The sequence below is a fragment of the Coregonus lavaretus genome, assembly GCF_964263955.1.
Source record: "Coregonus lavaretus genome assembly, chromosome: 26".
Lineage (NCBI taxonomy): Eukaryota > Metazoa > Chordata > Actinopteri > Salmoniformes > Salmonidae > Coregonus > Coregonus lavaretus.
The window spans coordinates 31,113,975-31,136,736 of record NC_140013.1 but is presented as its reverse complement, the minus strand read 5'-3'; the positions used below and the strand labels follow the sequence as shown (position 1 = coordinate 31,136,736).

At 45.6% G+C, this 22,762-nt stretch overlaps 1 pseudogene across 1 annotated transcript in view; it reads left to right on the top strand.

Annotated features, from left to right (window-relative positions):
- Positions 1-22,762, top strand: part of LOC311101846 (solute carrier family 12 member 9-like) — a 51,551-nt pseudogene that overhangs the window by 5,521 nt on the left and 23,268 nt on the right. The window contains exons 2-8 of the transcript in view: positions 96-210; positions 637-774; positions 1,377-1,760; positions 2,822-2,878; positions 3,000-3,111; positions 14,970-15,199; positions 17,481-17,603. The product of the transcript in view is annotated as a solute carrier family 12 member 9-like (transcript). The remainder of the gene's footprint in view (positions 1-95; positions 211-636; positions 775-1,376; positions 1,761-2,821; positions 2,879-2,999; positions 3,112-14,969; positions 15,200-17,480; positions 17,604-22,762) is intronic.

Sequence of the window (22,762 nt, the reverse complement as noted above, 5' to 3'; positions counted from 1 at the left end):
CCAAACCCAGTTCCCGTTAGGGACTTTGAGATGATTTTAATTTGAAGTGTTGTTAAACCATAGTGTGGCCGTTGTGTTCTCTCCTCTCCCTGCAGGGTTGGTGGTGGGCCAGTGTGGGCTGTATCAGGCCATGTTCCTAGTGGCTACTTCATCATCAGTATGACCGTGCCATCTCAACCAATGGAGCTCTGGACGCAGGAGGGGCCTACTGTATCCTCCTCACCAGTATATACACACACACACACACACACACACACGATAACACATGACACACACAGCTGTACATGATAGTCAGAAGAATAGACATATAATCTCAGGTGATACATGAATGCCTTTCCCACACAAGCCCATATACTGTACACACACTCCACCTTAGTGTTATTTCAGTTTCATTAATGTAGCATTGCATTCATCAGCATATAGGTATTTGTGTGTGTGCTAGTGAATGGCTAATATTGTTTTCACTTTATCTGTAAGACACATCATGAGTGTGTGAGAGGGGGATGTGTGTGTGTGTGTGTGTGTGTGTGTGTGTGTGTGTGTGTGTGTGTGCCTGGGCCTATTCTTTCAGTGCCTGATGACATTCACATTTTGAAGGCCTTCACTACACTATAGCCTTAACCCCATCCTCCCCAGACGTGATAAGTCGTGCATTGTGGCCAGAGTTTGGGGGCAGCCTAGGCATCATGTTCTTCCTGGCTAACGTGTGTAGCAGTGCCCTCTATATCCTGGGTCTGGTTGAGGCAATAGTAGCAACCTTCGGGCTTCCAGAAGGTATACAGCCATACTCTCTCCCTCTTCCTGCTTTGTTTGTAGGTCAACGTTTATTGGGATGAATCTTGTCCTGGAGGCAGACTTGAGCGATTTCCACTAGATGGGCCAGCGGCAAAGTCAAAATTGGCTATATATCGTAAGAATTGATGAAAACAAAAATGTACTTTTTGGTCTTAATTCAAGGTTAGGCTTAGGCATAAGGTTGGAAGTGTGGTTAGGGTTAGGTTTAAAATCTGATTTTGTGCCTGTGCCAGCTAGTGAATACCCTGCAGAGCTGCCTCCAGTACATGAGCCATCCCAATAAATGCCAACCTGCGCTCTGTTTACATTGACAGACTACCTTTCTAGTATATTGTATTTGATCTAAAACTAATCTGATTTCACAATGTCTACTCATGCATTTCATGCCCATTTGAAAGCTTATTGAATCACACTGAATCAATTTGAATCAAACTGAATTGGAGTACCACCCTTTGTGACCTTTCATGGTCTGTTTCAACTATCACCCTTTCACCCTCATTCCTTCACTCCCTCATCTTCTCATCTCATTAACCCCCTCACCTTTTAACCTACTCACCCCCATCCCTCCCTTCTCTCTCCAGATGGGGTGAGCCCAGCGGGTTCCCTCCAGGTGTTACCAGCGGGGTATTGGTGGTCGGTGCTCTATGCCACTGGCATCCTCCTCCTCTGCCTGCTGGTGTGTCTGGTGGGGGCAGAGATCTACGCCAAGGCCTCCTTCCTCATCTTCTTGGTGGTCATGCTGGTGCTGGCCACCATCTTTATCAGCTTCTTCGCGGTGCGCCCGCGCACCATCCTCCTGCCCGCCGCCCCGCCCGTCCACAACAGCACGGGGCCACAGCCACCCAACATGGCCAACTTTACTGGCTTTAAACTGGACACACTGCTGGGCAATCTGGATGGTGAGAAAGGGTGTGGGTGTCTGCGCGAGGGGGGCGGTGGTGTGTCTGTGTTACGCATCAACATAAGTGTGTGTGCTTAATGTATATGTCATTCTAAATAGAATTGCGCTTGATTAAAGCTGCAATATGTAACTTTTTGTTCGCCCCTACCAAATTCACATAGAAATGTTGTTATAGATCTGTCATTCTCGTTGAAAGCAAATCTAAGAAGCGGTAGATCTGTTCTATGTGCGCTATTTCTATGCTTCCCCTTAAGTTTATTTTTTGCGTCTTTTACTTTAGGTTTTGTACACCAGCTTCAAACAGCTGAAAATACAATATTTTGGTTATGGAAAATATATTTCACAGTGGTTTAGATGGTACACGATTCTCTACACTATACTTGCTTGTTTTCTCACAAACTGAAATTAGGCTAACTATTAGAATTTTAGCAACCTGGAAATGGTGGAGCAATTTCTGCATAGTGCATCTTTTAAGGAATTAATATAGCAAAAAAGTATTAATGTGAGCATAGGCAATGTGAGTGACGTGTCATGTCAGTTATGCATATGGTGACAGAATTTACTGGTTTTTATCTTACACACACACACACACCAATTATAGGCTTAGCCTCTTGATTTGCTGAATGTTTACCAGGGTTGCTGGCAGTGAAAAAGGTAATTGATTATTTAGTTGTAATTAGTGGGTCTCATAAATATCCTTTGGCTCCCCATTTCCACCGTAACGTACCAACCTGACTGTACTGAGCTGAAGGATTTATATTCAGTGTGGAAATCAACCACATGATTACTCTGCTAATCGCCATAACTCAGTTGCACTGACCACACAGCGCTTTCAAAGACCCTGTTGTCAACAAAATCACACACACACTTAGACACTTTGTTTGCCACTATAAAGCTTTCCCTCCAATGAGAAGGAAGTGGGTTAAAAGTCAATCTTCATATGTAACACAAGGTATACCTGAACATGCGATGGCAAGATGAGGAATTTATGTCCTTTTTGAATTCTAAGTCCTCCTTAAAGGCAAGAGGCATGTATGTTACTCAATTCAAAAAATGTTTGTTAAATATATGAATTTGGGGAGGATTCGGACATGAAGCTGATTGAATTGATATCTACCCCCCCAGTGTTTGCTGTCATGTTTAACGATTGCACAGGCATCATGGCCGGATCCAACATGTCAGGTAAGAAATGGATGTCTGATCAAAGGGGTCGGTCAGGAGTTATGCAAGGGACCAGATACGTGTGTGATTGTGTGCGTGTGTAGTCTGTGTGTGTCTAACCTGGTGTTGTGCTGTGTCCCAGGTGACCTAAAGAACCCTAGCTACTCCATCCCTGGAGGAACCATCACAGCTATCATCTTCACCTTCATCATCTACAAGCTCCTCAGTCTGATGGTGGCCTGCTCCTGTGACCAGTCAGTCACACACGCACGCACACGTTTGGGCATAATCTATGTAGATGAACACACCTGTAACTCGTATGTTCACATACAGATATAGGCACACACAAACACACAGGGGCCCAATCCAACTCAAACCCGACTAACATTTGCACTCAATGAAAGACTCACATACTCACATTTACAATTCTATCTCTCTCACACACGTTCTCTCACTCCCTCTCCCATCTCTAGCTCAGTGCCAGTGTGCAGTATTGATGTGGCACTAAAACAAGTGTTGCCAAAGTGCTAAACTGACATAAAAGGCCCTTAAAGGAGCATTGGAAATCAATACAGCCATCAATTATACTCCTCCCTGTCCTCCCCTCTGCCTGTTTTGCCCTCAACCTGTCAGTAGATCAGACGTTGACAGGTCGAAAGGGAAGAATATGCGGACTCATTGACCACGTTTGCATGCCCACCAATATCCCGTTATTATTGGGGATACTCAAGTATTATTTTTTTATTGACTCATATAAACATTACATCCCATTTACAATAACCCGAAAAAGCTTGTATCCCGGTTATGAGAAACCCAGATAAGATGCCTGGGATTTGCTGATCTTAGATGGGATACTGTGGCATGTAAACATATTTTCCTGTTTACTGTTGTTTTTTGTGGTCTGCGCAGGCTCAGTTTCGCATGTCATGTGTGTTGTGTGATGATGTTTTCATCTGATTGTCAAACAAATCACTTTTTTTAAAGTAGGCTATACCTGCGCAGTTCGATCCACCATAATTCCATAAGAATGTATTTTGCTGATACACTGTAGCCTACTGGACCGTATAGCCTACTGGCTTAGGCTACTTTCACCCCTAATTTAGATACGCTTCTGCTTATAATTTCCAGCATTTGGTAGGCCATATTATAATTTCCAGCATTTGGTAGGCCATATTATAATTTCCAGCATTTGGTAGGCTATACGTTTTGTCAACTATATTTAGATACATGCAGCTTCTCTTCTGTCATAACTTGTTGCCCAAAAGACTAAATAAAGTAGATAGAATGAATGCATTAGTAATCTAGTTAACACCGGTAAAGTTGTCTGTTTTGTTTAGGGATCGGGGAGAAAACGCAATAACTCCAAAACAGTGGAAAGATTGTTCCCGTGCAAAATGTCCAAATGTCATCAGTTTGACCGGTTTTAAGGAAATGAAAAGCTGAGAAAACGATGAAACACGTTTCTGATAAGACTTCACTTCGTTTTGGGTGCATATTTTATGTGGTTGAAATACTGTCTGCTTGCATAAGTGTCAAATATAAGTTACACACGCATTTGTATTTTCTCAAGAGATGCTGAAAGACAAATCATATTTCTTCACTCCTGTTCCTGAGACAAAAATTAACATGTGTTGTATAATTTTAGGCCTACTACAAGAAATGCATAAATATGCAGGAGTTCATATTATATTAGGCTACATGTGAGAGGTTATAGGCCTACAGTCAGTGTCCAGATTTCAGTTACTATTCCATTTAACCCATATGAACTTAAATTAGGAATATTCACTTTATTCATGGACAGGGTACTCGTGAGTGGAACATCAAAGGCGCATGTAAACAGCTTGTTTCGAATAAGACCTTAAAGCGGGATATGAGCTACTATCTGGAATACTGTGTGCATGTAAACGTGGTCAATGATGGATAATGTAGGAGTTGATCAGACACACCGGATCATGAAATCCTAGGTGGTTGATCTCTTCACAATTTAGAGCATGAGGGAAGTGGCATTCAGTACCGGTACATTCTTTTTTACACTTTGAGGAAATTGAGTCCATTTCGATCCATACTTCAGGATATGAACAAAAGGATAATAAGAATGCATTTCCTTCTTCAGTGGGTTCAGTCCGGTTGTTATCTAGCTGTGTCCTTATCTGCTGTTGGTTTAGTGTTGCTTTATTGATGGACAGGGCCCGGCATGCAGTGGAGTGTGACTTTATTGGTCTGAGATAGTCAGACTGAATGGAGGAAATGTACAGGGTTTATGAATGATACTACCTCCAAGGTCCTTTTATAGTACTTGATGGTGTCTCAAAACCATATCTAAACCTTTTACTGAACTGTCTTAGTAGTAATTGCACATGTGAAAAACACACTGACTGCTCCTCCAGTTGTACATAAGAGTACAGTAAGCTGTGGAAGTGATAATGGTAACTTGGCCAGGGGTAAAGCCACCATTTCATCATGCCTGTTACTGGAATCATAAACTTTTTATTTCTGGCCAGGGAATTCCACATTGATTATAACCTCATTAACTAGAAGGGCTGTATAACATCCTTGACTAGAGGTAAACTCTGATAAATGCCAATCACATTACAAAACAGTTACACCCTTGTCACAAGGCAGGTTACGTCTTTCAACAATAGGCCATCATTTTGTTCGTTGAAAGTTACATGTGGTTGTCAGTTGTAGGGCCGCAGAAAAAGGGGCCAAAGTTTTTCCTAGTCAAGTCACTATGCAGGAGAAACCCATGGCACTAGTCATGGGGGGTTACATCTGTCACCAAACTAAAGAGAACTTTCTGCACTTTTATCATAATATTTATGATCACTTTTAACCTGTCACCACCATCCCCATTCATGTCATTAAGAGACAGACTAAATGGATTACTCAGATTAAATAGGAAGAATGTGTATTAAAGCCATCAGTCAACGTCACATCAATCGCGACATTACTAAATGCCAAACACCGGAACCCCCCCCCCCCCCCCCCCCCCCCGGACCCTCTCTGCATTGCCGTGGCAACAGCAACATCGCCTCGTTGAAGGGAAAGCAGTTGAACGTCTATCACGGTCTGGGTAAGTGATTCTCACTGAGGAGGAACAAATTGAAGCTTTTTGAGTTGGATGTTATTCCCTTTTTTTGGGGTCAAAATAGTAACATGGTAGCAGTACCTAGACATATCCAACAGGTGGCAGTCACACCATCTCACAACATGAGGAGCTCCCTTCGTATTTCAGACTGACATGTTGAAGGGTTTCTTAGGCTGCGTTTACACAGGCAGCCCAATTCTGATCTTTTTCCCACTAATTTATATTTTGACCAATCACATCAGTTCTTTTCGCATCATATTTTTTTCAGAGCTGATCTGATTGGTCTAAAGACCAATTAGTGGGAAAAAGATCAGAATTGGGCTACCTGTTTAAACGCAGCCTTACTGATAAAGAAACGGTGTAACCTTTGAATAAAGCCAAAGTAAATTGCTCCCCTCTTCTCGTGATGTGTGTCTTGTCGTGATGTGTGTTTTGTCCTATATTTTTAATCCCCCGTCCCCGCAGGTGTCACGATCGTTGACTGACTCGGACCAAGGCGCAGCGGGATAAGAGTACATATTTTATTGAGTACTTTACACTAACAACAAAATGATACGTGAAGTCCTAGGTTAATCCAAAACAAACCTTACGGAACAAGATCCCACAATAAACTAGTGCCAAAAGGCTGCCTAAGTATGGTCCCCAATCAGAGACAACGAGCTACAGCTGTCTCTGATTGGGAACCACCCTGGCCAACATAGATATACAAGATCTAGAAACAACAACATAGAAAACTAAACAATAAAACCTACACACCCTGGCTCAACATAAAGAGTCCCCAGAGCCAGGGCGTGACAGTACCCCCCCCCCCCCCCCCAAGGAGCGGACTGCGACCGCGCCAACCAAACACAACAGGGGAGGGGCCAGGTGGGCATTCCGCCTCGGAGGCGGCTCCGGCTCCGGGCGTGACCACCACTCTCCTTCTACCCCCCCCCCCCGTAGCGCCCCTGGTCTGGTCTGGCCCCGCTGGCCGGAGCTGGACTGGACACCGGTGGAGCGGATTGCTCTGGCTCCGCAGTGGAGCAGCTGACCGGTGCCGGACCAGGCACCGGTGGAACAGGCACGTGCCGTGCCGGACTGACGACGTGCACCACTGGCTTGGTGCGGGGAGCAGGAACGGGCCGGACCGGGCTGACGACGCGCACCACTGGCTTGGTGCGGGGAGCAGGAACGGGCCGGACCGGGCTGACGACGCGCACCACAGGCTTGGTGCGGGGGACAGGAACAGGCCGGACCGGGCTGGCGCGAGGGACAGGAACAGGCCGGGCTGGACAGTGGAGACGGACTGGAGGTCTCGAGCGGAGAGCTGACACAACCCGTCCTGGCTGAATGCCTATTTCCACACACGCTGTGTGAGGCATCAGCACAGGACGTACAGGGCTGTGCACACGTACTGGCACTACAGCACGTGGCACTGGCGCAGGATATCCGGGACCGAGGAGGGGTACTGGAGGCCACGAGCGTTGAGCCGGCACACTCCGTCCTGGCTGCATGCCCACCTTAGCACGACACGTGCGTGGTGCTAGCACATGACGTACAGGACTGTGCCGGAACACTCGCGGCACAGTACGCAGCTCCGCATAACCCGGAACCTGCCCAGTCTCACGCTGCCTAGCCTGAGTACGGGGAGTTGGCTCTGCTCTACCTCTAGGCTCCGCCAACCACCCTTCCAGCCCCCCAAACCTGGTGGGTGGCCTCCTCTCCAAGATCGCCGATGCGCCCTGTAGCTGCCTCCAGCAGCCCCGTCGTCCACGCCGTGTGCCCCCCCCAAAAAAAATTACTTGGGGTTGCCTCTGGCGTGTCCGTCGTCGGCACGGTTGACGCCGTTTCTCCTCTCCTGCCTGGGCCTTTACTTTAGCCCATGGCCCTCTGCCCGCGAATATGTCCTCCCAAGACCACCATTGGCCCACCTGGGACATCGCCAACTCCTCCTGCTTGGCACGCTGCTTGGTCCTTTTATGGTGGGATCTTCTGTCACGATCGTCGTAAGTAACGGACCAAGGCGCAGCGTGATATGCGTACATCTTTTAATGAGTACTTTTCAAACAATAACAAAACGATACGTGAAGTCCTAAGGTTAACAAAACACAAACCTCTCCGGAACAAGATCCCACAAATGACAAGTGCAAAACAGGCTGCCTAAGTATGGTTCCCAATCAGAGACAACAAGCCACAGCTGCCTCTGATTGGGAACCACCCCGGCCAACATAGAAACACATGAACTAGAACATGAACATAGAACACTATAACATAGAACCTACACACCCTGGCTCAACATAAGAGTCCCCAGAGCCAGGGCGTGACAGCAGGAGGCCTTTTGCCTTTTGGTAGGCCGTCATTGTAAATAAGAATTTGTTCTTAACTGACTTGCCTAGTTAAATAAAATAAAATAAATAGTTACTCTGCATTCTTGGTAAAAGGCACAGTGTTCACTTAACGTAAATGTCAGGGAGATTAAGAATGGCTGTTCAGATCTGCAATAGTGCTGCCTTTTGGGAGAATGACACCTGACGCATACCTGAATAGGTAACAGGTGTGTGTTTGTTACAGGTGCACAGTTACAGAGTGTGTATGTGTTCTAGATGGGTCTGGGAAGGTGTATAGGAGCCCAATATAAAAGATGATGATGATTATGGAGGAAGGTTTAATGTCCAGATATGAGAAGTGTATTAACCCAGTGTGACAGGATATCCAGTGGTGACAGATTAGCCCATTGCCAACTCTCCAGCCCCTCTCACAGCCAAGTCCAGCCCAATCCCCCAATATACATCTTAGAGTGTGTGTGTGTCTCTGTGTGTGTCTGTGTATCTTGGTTAGGGACTGGGACCCGAATTATCTGTGTGTATCTTACTGTCTCTCTCTTTCTTTGGAGAACTGAAGAGAGAGGGTGTGTGTGTGTGTGTTCATTTCCTGAATGAGTGACTGGCGTGTATATGTGCATTTGTTCCCTGGATGACTAACTGCAGAGTGTGCTTGTGTGTATCTCTATCTCCCTCTATGGATGAGTGACATTGGAGTGTGTGTGTATACAGTGAAGGAAAAAAGTATTTGATCCCCTGCTGATTTTGTATGTTTGCCCACGGACAAAGACATGATCAGTCTATAATTGTAATGGTAGGTTTATTTGAACAGTGAGCGACAGAATAACAAAAAAATCCAGAAAAACGCATGTCAAAAATGTTATAAATTGATTTGCATTTTGATGAGGGAAATAAGTATTTGACCCCTCTGCAAAACATGACTTAGTACTTGGTGGCAAAACCCTTGTTGGCAATCACAGAGGTCAGACGTTTCTTGTAGTTGGCCACCAGGTTTGCACACATCTCAGGAGGGATTTTGTTCCACTCATCTTTGCAGATCTTCTCCAAGTCATTAAGGTTTCGAGGCTGATGTTTGGCAACTCGAACCTTCAGCTCCCTCCACATATTTTCTATGGGATTAAGGTCTGGAGACTGGCTAGGCCACTGACAAAGAAATGATCAGTCTATAATTTTAATGGTAGGTTTATTTGAACCGTGAGAGACCAGAAAAACACATGTCAAAAATGTTATAAATTGATTTGCATTTTAAAGAGGGAAATAAGTATTTGACCCCTTCTCAATCAGAAAGATTTCTGGCTCACAGGTGTCTTTTTTACAGGTAATGAGCTGAGATTAGGAGCACACTCTTAAAGGGAGTGCTCCTAATCTCAGTTTGTTACCTGTATAAAAGACACCTGTCCACAGAAGCAATCAATCAATCAGATTCCAAACTCTCCACCATGGCCAAGACCAAAGAGCTCTCCAAGGATGTCAGGGACAAGATTGTAGACCTACACAAGGCTGGAATGGGCTACAAGACCATCGCCAAGCAACTTGGTGAGAAGGTGACAACAGTTGGTGTGATTATTCACAAATGGAAGAAACACAAAAGAACTGTCAATCTCCCTCGGCCTGGGGCTCCATGCAAGATATCACCTCGTGGAGTTGCAATGATCATGAGAACAGTGAGGAATCAGCCCAGAACTACACGGGAGGATCTTGTCAATGATCTCAAGGCAGCTTGGTAACACACTAATTGGTAACACACTACGCCGTGAAGGACTGAAATCCTGCAGTGCCCGCAAGGTCCCCCTGCTCAAGAAAGCACATATACAGGGCCACCTGAAGTTTGCCAATGAACATCTGAATGATTCAGAGGAGAACTGGGTGAAAGTGTTGTGGTCAGATGAGACCAAAATGGAGCTCTTTGGCATCAACTCAACTCGCCGTGTTTGGAGGAGGAGGAATGCTGCCTATGTCCCCAAGAACACCATCCCCACCGTCAAACATGGAGGTGGAAACATTTATGCTTTGGGGGTGTTTTTCTGCTAAGGGGACAGGACAACTTCACCGCATCAAAGGGACGATGGACGGGGCCATGTACTGTCAAATCTTTGGTGAGAACCTCCTTCTCTCAGCCAGGGCATTGAAAATGGGTCGTGTATGGGTATTCCAGCATGACAATGACCTAAAACACACGGCCAAGGCAACAAATGAGTGGCTCAAGAAGAAGCACATTAAGGCCCTGGAGTGGGCTAGCCAGTCTCCAGACCTTAATCCCATAGAAAATCTGTGGAGGGAGCTGAAGGTTCGAGTTGCCAAACATCAGCCTCGAAACCTTAATGACTTGGAGAAGATGTGCAAAGAGGAGTGGGACAAAATCCCTCCTGAGATGTGTGCAAACCTGGTGGCCAACTACAAGAAACGTCTGACCTCTGTGATTGCCAACAAGGGTTTTGCCACCAAATACTAAGTCATGTTTTGCAGAGGGGTCAAATACTTATTTCCCTCATTAAAATGCAAATCGATTTATAACATTTTTGACATGCGTTTTTCTGGATATTTGTTTTGTTATTCTGTCTCTCACTGTTCAAATAAACCTACCATTAAAATTATAGACTGATCATGTCTTTGTCAGTGGGCAAACGTACAAAATCAGCAGGGGATCAAACACTTTTTTCCCTCACTGTGTGTGTGTGTATATATATATATATATATATATATATATATATATATATATATATATATATATATATATATATATATATATATATGCAGGTGTGGTGTATGTGTGTCTCTGGTTGAGTGACTTTGTTGTGTGTGTGTACACCTCTGTATTGTGCATCAGTGACCTGTTGGCTAATCCCATCCTGCTATAGAAGCTTATGTATGTATTACTGGCTGAATAATTATATTAATTTAAATCTGCCTCCCTCTTTTGTTCTGCTATCTCCAACATGCAGCCTGGTGTGTGTGTGTGTGGAAGCTGCAGTCCCACAAGGCTCTCTCCATCTCTTTGCTTTTTATTCTTCTGCTTTTCAGCCCCCATATGGCTTTTACTTGTGTGTGTGAGAGAATGTGGTACTGTTTCTCACTCTCGCTCCCTTTCTCCCTTGATCGTCTCGTCTCCTCCCTAGCTTCCCCTGGGGCTGTGTAATTCTCTCGCATGTCCCTCCCCCCACACTTGCTGGCTCATAGTACTAGTCTCTTGTCCAGACATTGTGAGGCAACAAGTCCAACGTTCTCAGTCTGTCTGCCCTCCCTCTCTCCCTCCGTCTCATACCTCTGTTCCCTTGCAATCACCCCACTGCAGAGTGCCTGTCCTTGGCTCTCTCTGTCCATCCTTCCTTTATTTTCTTGCTATCTCTCCACCACAGAGATCTCTCTCGTTCCCCCTCTCTGTCTCTGTCTCTCTCTGTCTCTCTCTGTCTTTCCATGGCAGTAGCGTGGTGAGTGGTCTGGTCCACTGTGGTAGACGGTAGAATGCTCCAAATCACCATGTCCTTCACCCTCCTACCATTACTACCACTGGTCCTGTCCCTGCCAACACACAGGGAGAGAGATGGAGAACATTTTTACATTTTTACATTTTTAGTCATTTAGCAGACGCTCTTATCCAGAGCGACTTACAGTTAGTGAGTACATACATATTTGTATTTATTTTTCATACTGGCCCCCCGCGGGAATCGAACCCACAACCCTGGCGTTGCAAACACCATGCTCTACCAACATCCCTGCCGGCCATTCCCTCCCCTACCCTGGACGAAGCTGGGCCAATTGTGCGCCGCCCCATGGGTCTCCCGGTCACGGCCGGCTACGACAGAGCCTGGATTCGAACCAGGATCTCTAGTGGCACAGCTAGCACTGCGATGCAGTGCCTTAGACCACTGCGCCACTCGGGAGAAGACAAGGACGTGGTTATATTGCCCATGTCCTCTAATCCTGTGGACCCCAGGAAGAGCAGCTGCTGCATGAGCAACAGCTAATGGGGATTCTAATAAAGAAATAAAAAACAACCATCAAAATAGTAGAAGGAATGAGAATGTAGCAAAACAATAGATAATATGAGAAAAGGGGTGTAGTAGTGACATATTGAGATTGAGAGATGGAGAGTGTGGTAGATAGTGAGTGAATGAGAGAGAGTAGCAGAGAGAGGGAGGGTTGGAGAGGAGATCTACAGGCCTTGTTAGCTATTGATCCCATTTAATACTCCTCAGCCACAGCCTAGCCCCCAGGGAGCACCTCCCCTCTGTGTCTCTCTCTGCCTCCCTCCCCTCTGTAGTTGGTTCTGGAGCTTATTTAAAAGATATGAAAGAAATGGCAAAATAACATGACCGTATGAATTAACAAATGAGGTGATCAACAAACGCGGAATAGAACAGATGAGGTGTGGAATGAGAATGGGCGTCCAGTCTCTCCAGGCTCTTTACTCCCCTCTTTAAAAAAAACTATTTTCTTCTGTCAGGTGCTTTACTTTGTTCTGATCTTTATTTCCATGGCAGAGCTCATTCCAGCTTCATGATCCGATCAATAATTTGCATTATGGGATGGAGGGGACACCAGGACACACACACACACACACACACTAAAAAACAACTGTATACACGCATGCTTATACAAATGCATAGCCTTCACAGACATGTTAATAAAAATGCACATATGAGAGTACCAAAATGTGCATGAATACACATAAATGCACACATTCTGTCGTCTGCTCTCCCTCTCTGCATGGCTGTCACCTCTTTATGATGGCTTTGTTTTGGAGCGCAGGTTTGAAAATGTCAAGCTCGTTCAGATTTATACTGCACCTGCCAGACGTCACAGGAATTAATAACCAGGCCATAGCACTGACCAGCTCCATCTCTCTCTCACCCAACAAACGCGCATACACTCAAATGACTTATGTTTTCACTACTATGTATGTGTGTGTGTGTGTGTGTGTGTGTGCTGCTGGTGGATAGGACCATTGAAAGTTAATCACTATTAAGAATGTCAGAGAGCCAATAGTTCATAAACGTTTAACTGCGGCACCCGACTCATAATGTAGACGAACAATAACACACACGCAAACCAAATCATTGGCATTTTCAAATTTTCGGGGGTGATATTAATATATTGTGTCTGTGCGTGTGTGGCTCTTTCTGGGTTTCAGTGTGAAATAATTGTGTGTTCAGATGTGTGGCTGGATGGAACAATATTTAATAGGGCCATGATGATAACTATTAAAACCAGACGACCTGAAAGAAAACGTGACACAAGTCTTAATTACAGTGGAGAGAAAGAGAGCGGGAGAACGGACACAGTGGTGGGCAGTGAGGGGGAGAGCGAGAATGGACACTGGAGTGGGCAGTGAGGGGGAGAGAGAGAATGGACACTGGAGTGGGCAGTGAGGGGGAGAGAGAGAATGGACAATGGGGTGGGCAGTGAGGGGGAGAGCGAGAATGGACACTGGAGTGGGCAGTGAGGGGGAGAGAGAGAATGGACACTGGAGTGGGCAGTGAGGGGGAGAGAGAGAATGGACAATGGCGTGGGCAGTGAGGGGGAGAGCGACAATGGACACTGGAGTGGGCAGTGAGGGGGAGAGCGAGAATGGACACTGGAGTGGGCAGTGAGGGGGAGAGAGAGAATGGACACTGGAGTGGGCAGTGAGGGGGAGAGAGAGAATGGACAATGGGGTGGGCAGTGAGGGGGAGAGCGAGAATGGACACTGGAGTGGGCAGTGAGGGGGAGAGAGAGAATGGACAATGGGGTGGGCAATGAGGGGGAGCGAGAGAATGGACACTGGGGTGGGCAGTGAGGGGGGAGAGAGAATGGGCAGTGAGGTGGGAGAGCGAGAATGGACACGGGTGGGCAGTGAGGGGGAGAGTGAGAATGGACATGGGTGGGCAGTGAGGGGTTGAGAGAGAGAACGGGCACTGGGGTGGGCAGTGAGGGGTTGAGAAAGAGAACGGACACTGGGGTGGGCAGTGAGGGGTTGAGAAAGAGAACGGACACTGGGGTGGGCAGTGAGGAGTTGAGAGAGAGAGAACGGACACTGGGGTGGGCAGTGAGGGGTTGAGAGAGAATGGACACGGGGTGGGCAGTGAGGGGGGGGGAGAGAATGGACAATGGGGTGGGCAGTGAGGGGAGGAGAGAGAGAGGGAGAGAGAGAATGGACACTGGGGTGGGCAGTGAGGGAGAAAGATTGAAAGAGAGAGGTAGAAAGACCGATGGGAGATTGGTGGTGGGAGAAAAAGAGAAGAATGTTGAAAAGGAGGTTGATTAGGGAATAGAGGGAGAGAAGGAGGGAGTAGAGAGAGATGGAGGGAGGGAGTAGAGAGAGGTGGAGGGAGGGAGTAGAGAGAGGTGGAGGGAGGGAGTAGAGAGAGGTGGAGGGAGGGAGTAGAGAGAGGTGGAGGGAGGGAGATAAATTAGATGGGGAGAGGAGCAGACTTGTGTTTCTGATTTTCATATCTACAGCTCTGTTGTGTGGGAAAGGGGTGTCCATTTCTCTCCGATTTCTCTCGCCATCTCTCATTCAAATATTAATTTAACATATGGTAAATAAACTCAAAACATGTCTTTCATCTACTGTCTCACCCCTTTCCTCTTGCACCTATTCATGTAGATGTTTGTGTTTGCCTGTTACCATAAACTATTCATAGGTAACACATTTGTGTCAAGGGTTTAATATGAATGTGCATAATCCGATTTCTCTCTGGCTTTCTCTCTCATCCTCTCTCAGTATTCTCCTCCAGAGGGACTACAGTTTCCTGCGGGACATTAATGTGTGGAACCCGTTTGTGACCGTTGGTGTACCTCTCCACCCTGTCTGCTGCCATGAGTAACCTGATAGGGGCTTCCCGCATCCTCTAGGCCCTGGCACGGGACGACCTGTTTGGTTGGGACACCTATGTCCTCCTCTTTCTTGCTCTCCCCCTTATTATTTTTCTTTATAGCTTCTTCTCTCTCCCCTCTCACTGGCATTGTGTGTGGATAGGGGAGATTAATAGCGGTACTAAGCAGGGTTCCCCTGTAGAGTGGGCAGCTGTAGCAGAGCAGATGAGATGACTCAGAACCATACTGAACCCAACTGACAGTGACTCAGCTCTGGATCACTAGAAATGCCTTTCAGGAGTTAAAAATATATTTTAGCTTATGGGTTTTGTCGTCTTTGCCTTGTTGACTGTTTGGTTAAAGGTGTTTGTAACTTCAAATGAAGTTCGTATCGTGTGTGTGTGTGTCATTCATACCTGGTGCATGCTGCTTAACCTTGCCACTGTCCTACACCCACTGGGTAATGGATCCCCTAGTATAGTGTAACACACATACACACCTCTATCTGCTCTGTCTTCGCTCTCCTCCCTTCCTCTCCTCTCCCGTTCTCTTTTATTTTCCTCCCTCACTCCATCCCCTGTCCTTGGCTGCATTGATTTGAGTTGAAAGTCTTTAATTTAATTCATTTCATGTATCAACTGTGAAATGTGGTCCTAAACTTTAATTCCCTCCATCTTGCTCCTTCTCCACTTCCCTCTTGCTCTCACATGTTCTCTCTTTTTCTCTCTCCCCCCTCTCTCTCTCTCCCCCCTCTCTCTCTCCCCCCTCTCTCTCTCTCCCCCCTCTCTCTCCCCCTCTCTCTCGCTCTCTCCCCCTCTCGCTCTCTCCCCCTCTCGCTCTCTCCCCTCAATAATCTCTGATCAGGTCAGATTAAGGAAAGGTAGATGGAGATAGGAGAGAGGAGAAAGGTAAATGGAGAGAGGAGAGAGGTAGATGGAGAGAGGAGAGAGGTAGATGGAGAGAGGAGAGAGGATAAGGGTAGATGGAGAGAGGAGAGAGGTAGATGGAGATAGGAGAAGGGTAGATGGAGAGAGGAGAGAGGAGAGGGGTAGATGGAGAGAGGAGAAAGGTAGATGGAGAGAGGAGAAAGGTAGATGGAGAGAGGAGAAGGGTAGATGGAGAGAGGAGAAAGATAGATGGAGATAGGAGAAAGGTAGATGGAGATAGGATAGAGGAGAAGGGTAGATGGAGAGAGGAGAAAGGTAGATGGAGAGAGGAGAAAGGTAGATGGAGATAGGAGAAAGGTAGATGGAGATAGGAGAAAGGTAGATGGAGATAGGATAGAGGAGAAGGGTAGATGGAGAGAGGAGAAAGGTAGATGGAGATAGGAGAGAGGAGAAGGGTAGATGGAGAGAGGAGAAAGGTAGATGGAGATAGGAGAGAGGAAGGGTAGATGGAGAGAGAAGGGAAGTCATTTGAGAGTACTAAGAATTGGCCAAGACATAATAAGAAAAGGAGATCAGGGATGAGAGGAGGCGAGAGATGAGAGGGTAAAGATACAAAGAAAGAGAAAAAAGAGGAGGTGGAGGTGGAGAGAGCTCTGATAATGACTGGCTAGTCAAAGACTCTTCTAGAAGGGAGTGTTAAAGGCTAAATGGCTTGTCTTTCTCTCTTCCTCTCTCATCCCTGGAGTGGGGGAGTAATTAGAGGGAATTGTTAGCCTGTATCAGAGCTCATTGACTCCCTAGTCCTCTCTCTCTCTCTCCCTCTCTCTCTCTCTCTCTCTCTCTCTCTGCCATTTCAATGATTCACTGATGACACAAGTGTGATTCTAATCTCAATCCATGTTAAACAATCTCAGACGCGAGGGAGGGAGCGAGGGAGGGAGCGAGGGAGGGGTAGAAAAGAGGGAGAGCAGGAAGGAGGGTGAAAGAAGGTGGTAGAGAAAAACGGAGATGGATATAGGGCAGACAAGTCATGTATCAATTCAAACTGATCCAGATGATATTTGAGGAAGAGGGAGACCATGACACTGATTTTGAAGCCCCTCTATCTTTGTGATCTGACCTTTTAGTAAAGGGCTGTGTGATGGTAGTGATAACTCAGCCTCTCAGAATAGCTTGATGATTACCATGGGTTTACATGGACTGGACATACAACACGAAGACAACTGACCTGACCTGATCTATCTCTCACTCACTCACTCACACAGAGTGAGACAGAGACACACAGACAGACACACACAGAAGATGGTGTTGTGCAGTAGCAGGCCCAGAAGTTGCCCATGCTGGCCTGTGCCTGAGGGCTCAGTTAATAGCTAATTAATGCTCTTGTAAAAGAGCCTCCCAGGGGAGAACTGGGGAGACTGACTCTCACTGACTTTGTTGTGGAGGTCAGAGGAGAAACTATTCCTCCCCTCCATCCCTCTCTTTCTCTCTCTCCATCTCTCTTTCTTCTCTCTCCTTCTCTCAATCTGTAGTTGGTGTTGTTCACAGGGAAGTTGAACACCATCGCCAGCATTGTAACCATCTTCTTCCTGCTGGTCTACGCAGCTGTGGACCTGGCCTGTGGCTCTGGAGTGGGCCTCAGCTCCTAACTTCAGGTACTAAATCAATTTTTATTTATCACACACGCCGAATACAACTGGTGTAGACTTTACAATTAAATGCTTGCTTACAAACCTTTCCCAACGATGCAGAGTTAAAAAAATAATAATGCAAAATCAAATAGTAACTAACAAGAGGAATAAAATAAAATACACAAGAATGGAGCTATATACAGGGAGTACCAGTACCAGATCAATGTGGAGCTATATACAGGGAGTACCAGTACCAGATCAATGTGGAGCTATATACAGGGAGTACCAGTACCAGATCAATGTGGACCTATATACAGGGAGTACCAGTACCAGATCAATGTGGACCTATATACAGGGAGTACCAGTACCAGATCAATGTGGACCTATATACAGGGAGTACCAGTACCAGATCAATGTGGACCTATATACAGGGAGTACCAGTACCAGATCAATGTGGACCTATATACAGGGAGTACCAGTACCAGATCAATGTGGAGCTATATACAGGGAGTACCAGTACCAGATCAATGTGGACCTATATACAGGGAGTACCAGTACCAGATCAATGTGGAGCTATATACAGGGAGTACCAGTACCAGATCAATGTGGAGCTATATACAGGGAGTACCAGTACCAGATCAATGTGGACCTATATACAGGGAGTACCAGTACCAGATCAATGTGGAGCTATATACAGGGAGTACCAGTACCAGATCAATGTGGACCTACAGTGGGGAAAAAAAGTATTTAGTCAGCCACCAATTGTGCAAGTTCTCCCACTTAAAAAGATGAGAGAGGCCTGTAATTTCCATCATAGGTACACGTCAACTATGACAGACAAAATGATAATTTTATTTCCAGAAAATCACATTGTAGGATTTTTAATGAATTTATTAGCAAATTATGGTGGAAAATAAGTATTTGGTCAATAACAAAAGTTTCTCAATACTTTGTAATATACCCTTTGTTGGCAATGACACAGGTCAAACGTTTTCTGTAAGTCTTCACAAGGTTTACACACACTGTTGCTGGTATTTTGGCCCATTCCTCCATGCAGATCTCCTCTAGAGCAGTGATGTTTTGGGGCTGTCGCTGGGCAACACGGACTTTCAACTCCCTCCGAAGATTTTCTATGGGGTTGAGATCTGGAGACTGGCTAGGCCACTCCAGGACCTTGAAATGCTTCTTACGAAGCCACTCCTTCGTTGCCCGGGCGGTGTGTTTGGGATCATTGTCATGCTGAAAGACCCAGCCACGTTTCATCTTCAATGCCCTTGCTGATGGAAGGAGGTTTTCACTCAAAATCTCACGATACATGGCCCCATTCATTCTTTCCTTTACATGGATCAGTCGTCCTGGTCCCTTTGCAGAAAAACAGCCCCAAAGCATGATGTTTACACCCCTATGCTTCACAGTAGGTATGGTGTTCTTTGGATGCAGCTCAGCATTCTTTGTCCTCCAAACACGACGAGTTGAGTTTTTACCAAAAAGTTATATTTTGGTTTCATCTGACCATATGACATTCTCCCAATCCTCTTCTGGATCATCCAAATGCACTCTAGCAAACTTCAGACGGGCCTGGACATGTACTGGCTTAAGCAGGGGGACACGTCTTGCACTGCAGGATTTGAGTCCCTGGCGGCGTAGTGTGTTACTGATGGTAGGCTTCGTTACTTTGGTTCCAGCTCTCTGCAGGTCATTCACTAGGTCCCCCCGTGTGGTCCTGGGATTTTTGCTCACCGTTCTTGTGATCATTTTGACCCCACAGGGTGAGATCTTGCGTGGAGCCCCAGATCGAGGGAGATTATCAGTGGTCTTGTATGTCTTCCATTTCTTAATAATTGCTCCCACAGTTGATTTCTTCAAACCAAGCTGCTTACCTATTGCAGATTCAGTCTTCCCAGCCTGGTGAAGGTCTACAATTTTGTTTCTGGTGTCCTTTGACAGCTCTTTGGTCTTGGCCATAGTGGAGTTTGGAGTGTGACTGTTTGAGGTTGTGGACAGGTGTCTTTTATACTGATAACAAGTTCAAACAGGTGCCATTAATACAGGTAACGAGTGGAGGACAGAGGAGCCTCTTAAAGAAGAAGTTACAGGTCTGTGAGAGCCAGAAATCTTGCTTGTTTGTAGGTGACCAAATACTTATTTTCCACCATAATTTGCAAAAAAATTCATAAAAAATCCTACAATGTGATTTTCTGGAATTGTTTTTCTCAATTTGTCTGTCATAGTTGACGTGTACCTATGATGAAAATTACAGGCCTCTCTCATCTTTTTAAGTGGGAGAACTTGCACAATTGGTGGCTGACTAAATACTTTTTTCCCCCACTGTATATACAGGGAGTACCAGTACCAGATCAATGTGGACCTATATACAGGGAGTACCAGTACCAGATCAATGTGGACCTATATACAGGGAGTACCAGATCAATGTGGAGCTATATACAGGGAGTACCAGTACCAGATCAATGTGGAGCTATATACAGGGAGTACCAGTACCAGATCAATGTGGACCTATATACAGGGAGTACCAGTACCAGATCAATGTGGACCTATATACAGGGAGTACCAGTACCAGATCAATGTGGACCTATATACAGGGAGTACCAGTACCAGATCAATGTGGACCTATATACAGGGAGTACCAGTACCAGATCAATGTGGAGCTATATACAGGGAGTACCAGTACCAGATCAATGTGGACCTATATACAGGGAGTACCAGTACCAGATCAATGTGGACCTATATACAGGGAGTACCAGTACCAGATCAATGTGGAGCTATATACAGGGAGTACCAATACCAGATCAATGTGGAGCTATATACAGGGAGTACCAGTACCAGATCAATGTGGAGCTATATACAGGGAGTACCAGTACCAGATCAATGTGGAGCTATATACAGGGAGTACCAGTACCAGATCAATGTGGACCTATATACAGGGAGTACCAGTACCAGATCAATGTGGACCTATATACAGGGAGTACCAGTACCAGATCAATGTGGACCTATATACAGGGAGTACCAGTACCAGATCAATGTGGAGCTATATACAGGGAGTACCAGTACCAGATCAATGTGGAGCTATATACAGGGAGTACCAGTACCAGATCAATGTGGAGCTATATACAGGGAGTACCAGTACCAGATCAATGTGGAGCTATATACAGGGAGTACCGGTACCAGATCAATGTGGAGCTATATACAGGGAGTACCGGTACCAGATCAATGTGGACCTATATACAGGGAGTACCAGTACCAGATCAATGTGGAGCTATATACAGGGAGTACCAGTACCAGATCAATGTGGAGCTATATACAGGGAGTACCAGTACCAGATCAATGTGGAGCTATATACAGGGAGTACCAGTACCAGATCAATGTGGACCTATATACAGGGAGTACCAGTACCAGATCAATGTGGAGCTATATACAGGGAGTACCAGTACCAGATCAATGTGGAGCTATATACAGGGAGTACCAGTACCAGATCAATGTGGAGCTATATACAGGGAGTACCAGTACCAGATCAATGTGCAGAGGTACGAGGTACTTGAGGTAGATATGTATATGAAGGCAGGATAAAGTGACTTGGCATCAGGATAGATAATAATACGAGTAAAATAAAGAACGGAGTAGCAGCAGCAGGTGATGAGTGTAAAAGTGTGTGTGTGTATGTTTGTGTTGCGTCGGTGTGTGCGCATGCGTATGTAGTGTTTGAATGTATGAGGGTGACATTGTAGTGTGTATATAAAGTCTAGTTAGTGTGCATAGGGTCAGTGCAAGATAGTCAGTGCAGATAGTTTGGGTACCATTAATTGACTATTTAGCTGTCTGGCTATTTAGCAGTTTTCTGGCTTGAGGGTAGAAGCTGTCTCGGAGCCTCTTGGTCCGAGAGCCGATGCTCCGGTAACGTTTGCCAGACGCTGGCTGGAGTCTTTGGGTGGCTGGAGTCTTTGGGTGGCTGGAGTCTTTGGGTGGCTGGAGTCTTTGGGTGGCTGGAGTCTTTGGGTGGCTGGAGTCTTTGGAAATGTTTTACACACGCAGACACACACACACACACACACACACACACACACACACACACACAAGTAAGGCTGTGAGAGTAATTGAATAACTAACTGACAGTTATGGATGAAGACATCATGAAAATAAAATAACTGTCAAAACTGTTTAAATAGGACTACATTCATTTTAGGAGTTTTAGATCTTTTTTTAATTAACCTTATTTTCATGTAGATAAACTTTACCTAATAGCGGGAGTGTTTACTAATGATTATAAGCTACCCCAACCTGGAATGTTGTTATAATTTGATACAAAATATTTTCTTAATTTATAGACTAATCAATGCTGATCATGCCCGGTCCTGGCCAATATGCCACCCTAGGCGAGACAAAAAAACCCTGCTGTCCTTATAATAGTTCCTCACAGTATTTCAACAAATCTTTCCAACACTCTCCCCCTCGATAATCAGCATCGCTGATAAATACAGTGCATTTGGAACATATTCGGACCACTTCACTTTTTCCACATTTTGTTAAATTACAGCCTTATTCTAAAATTGATTATATAGTTTTTTTTCCTCATCAATCTACACACAATACCCCATAATGACAAAGTAAAAACAGGTTTTTAGAAATGTTTGCAAATGTATTAAAAATAGAAAACTGAAATATCACATTTACATAAGTATTCAGACCCTTTACTCAGTACTTTGTTGAAGCACCTTTGGCAGCGATTATAGCCTCGAGTCTTCTTGGGTATGACGCTACAATCTTGGCACACCTGTATTTGGGGAGTTTCTCCCATTCTTCTCTGCAGATCCTCTCAAGCTCTGTCAGGTTGGATGGGGAGCGTCGCTGCACAGCTATTTTCAGGTCTCTCCAGAGATGTTAGATCGGATTCAAGTCCAGGCTCTGCCTGGGCCACTCAAGGACATTCAGAGACTTGTCCCGAAGCCACTCCTGCATTGCTTTTATGGGGGTGTGCAAGTTCGCTGATTCTCTCTATAGGCCTATATGTCCATTCAGAAAGTTTCCTAAAGTAACCTGTCTGGACTCCATCTCTTTAATAAGAATCAAACGCTCCTGTCATGATTTAATTTCGTAAAAGGCCTATTTTCAGTAGCTTAGGCTACATTATTTCTCTCATTACGGCATCCTCTCTTTGAAGAACAGTCGAT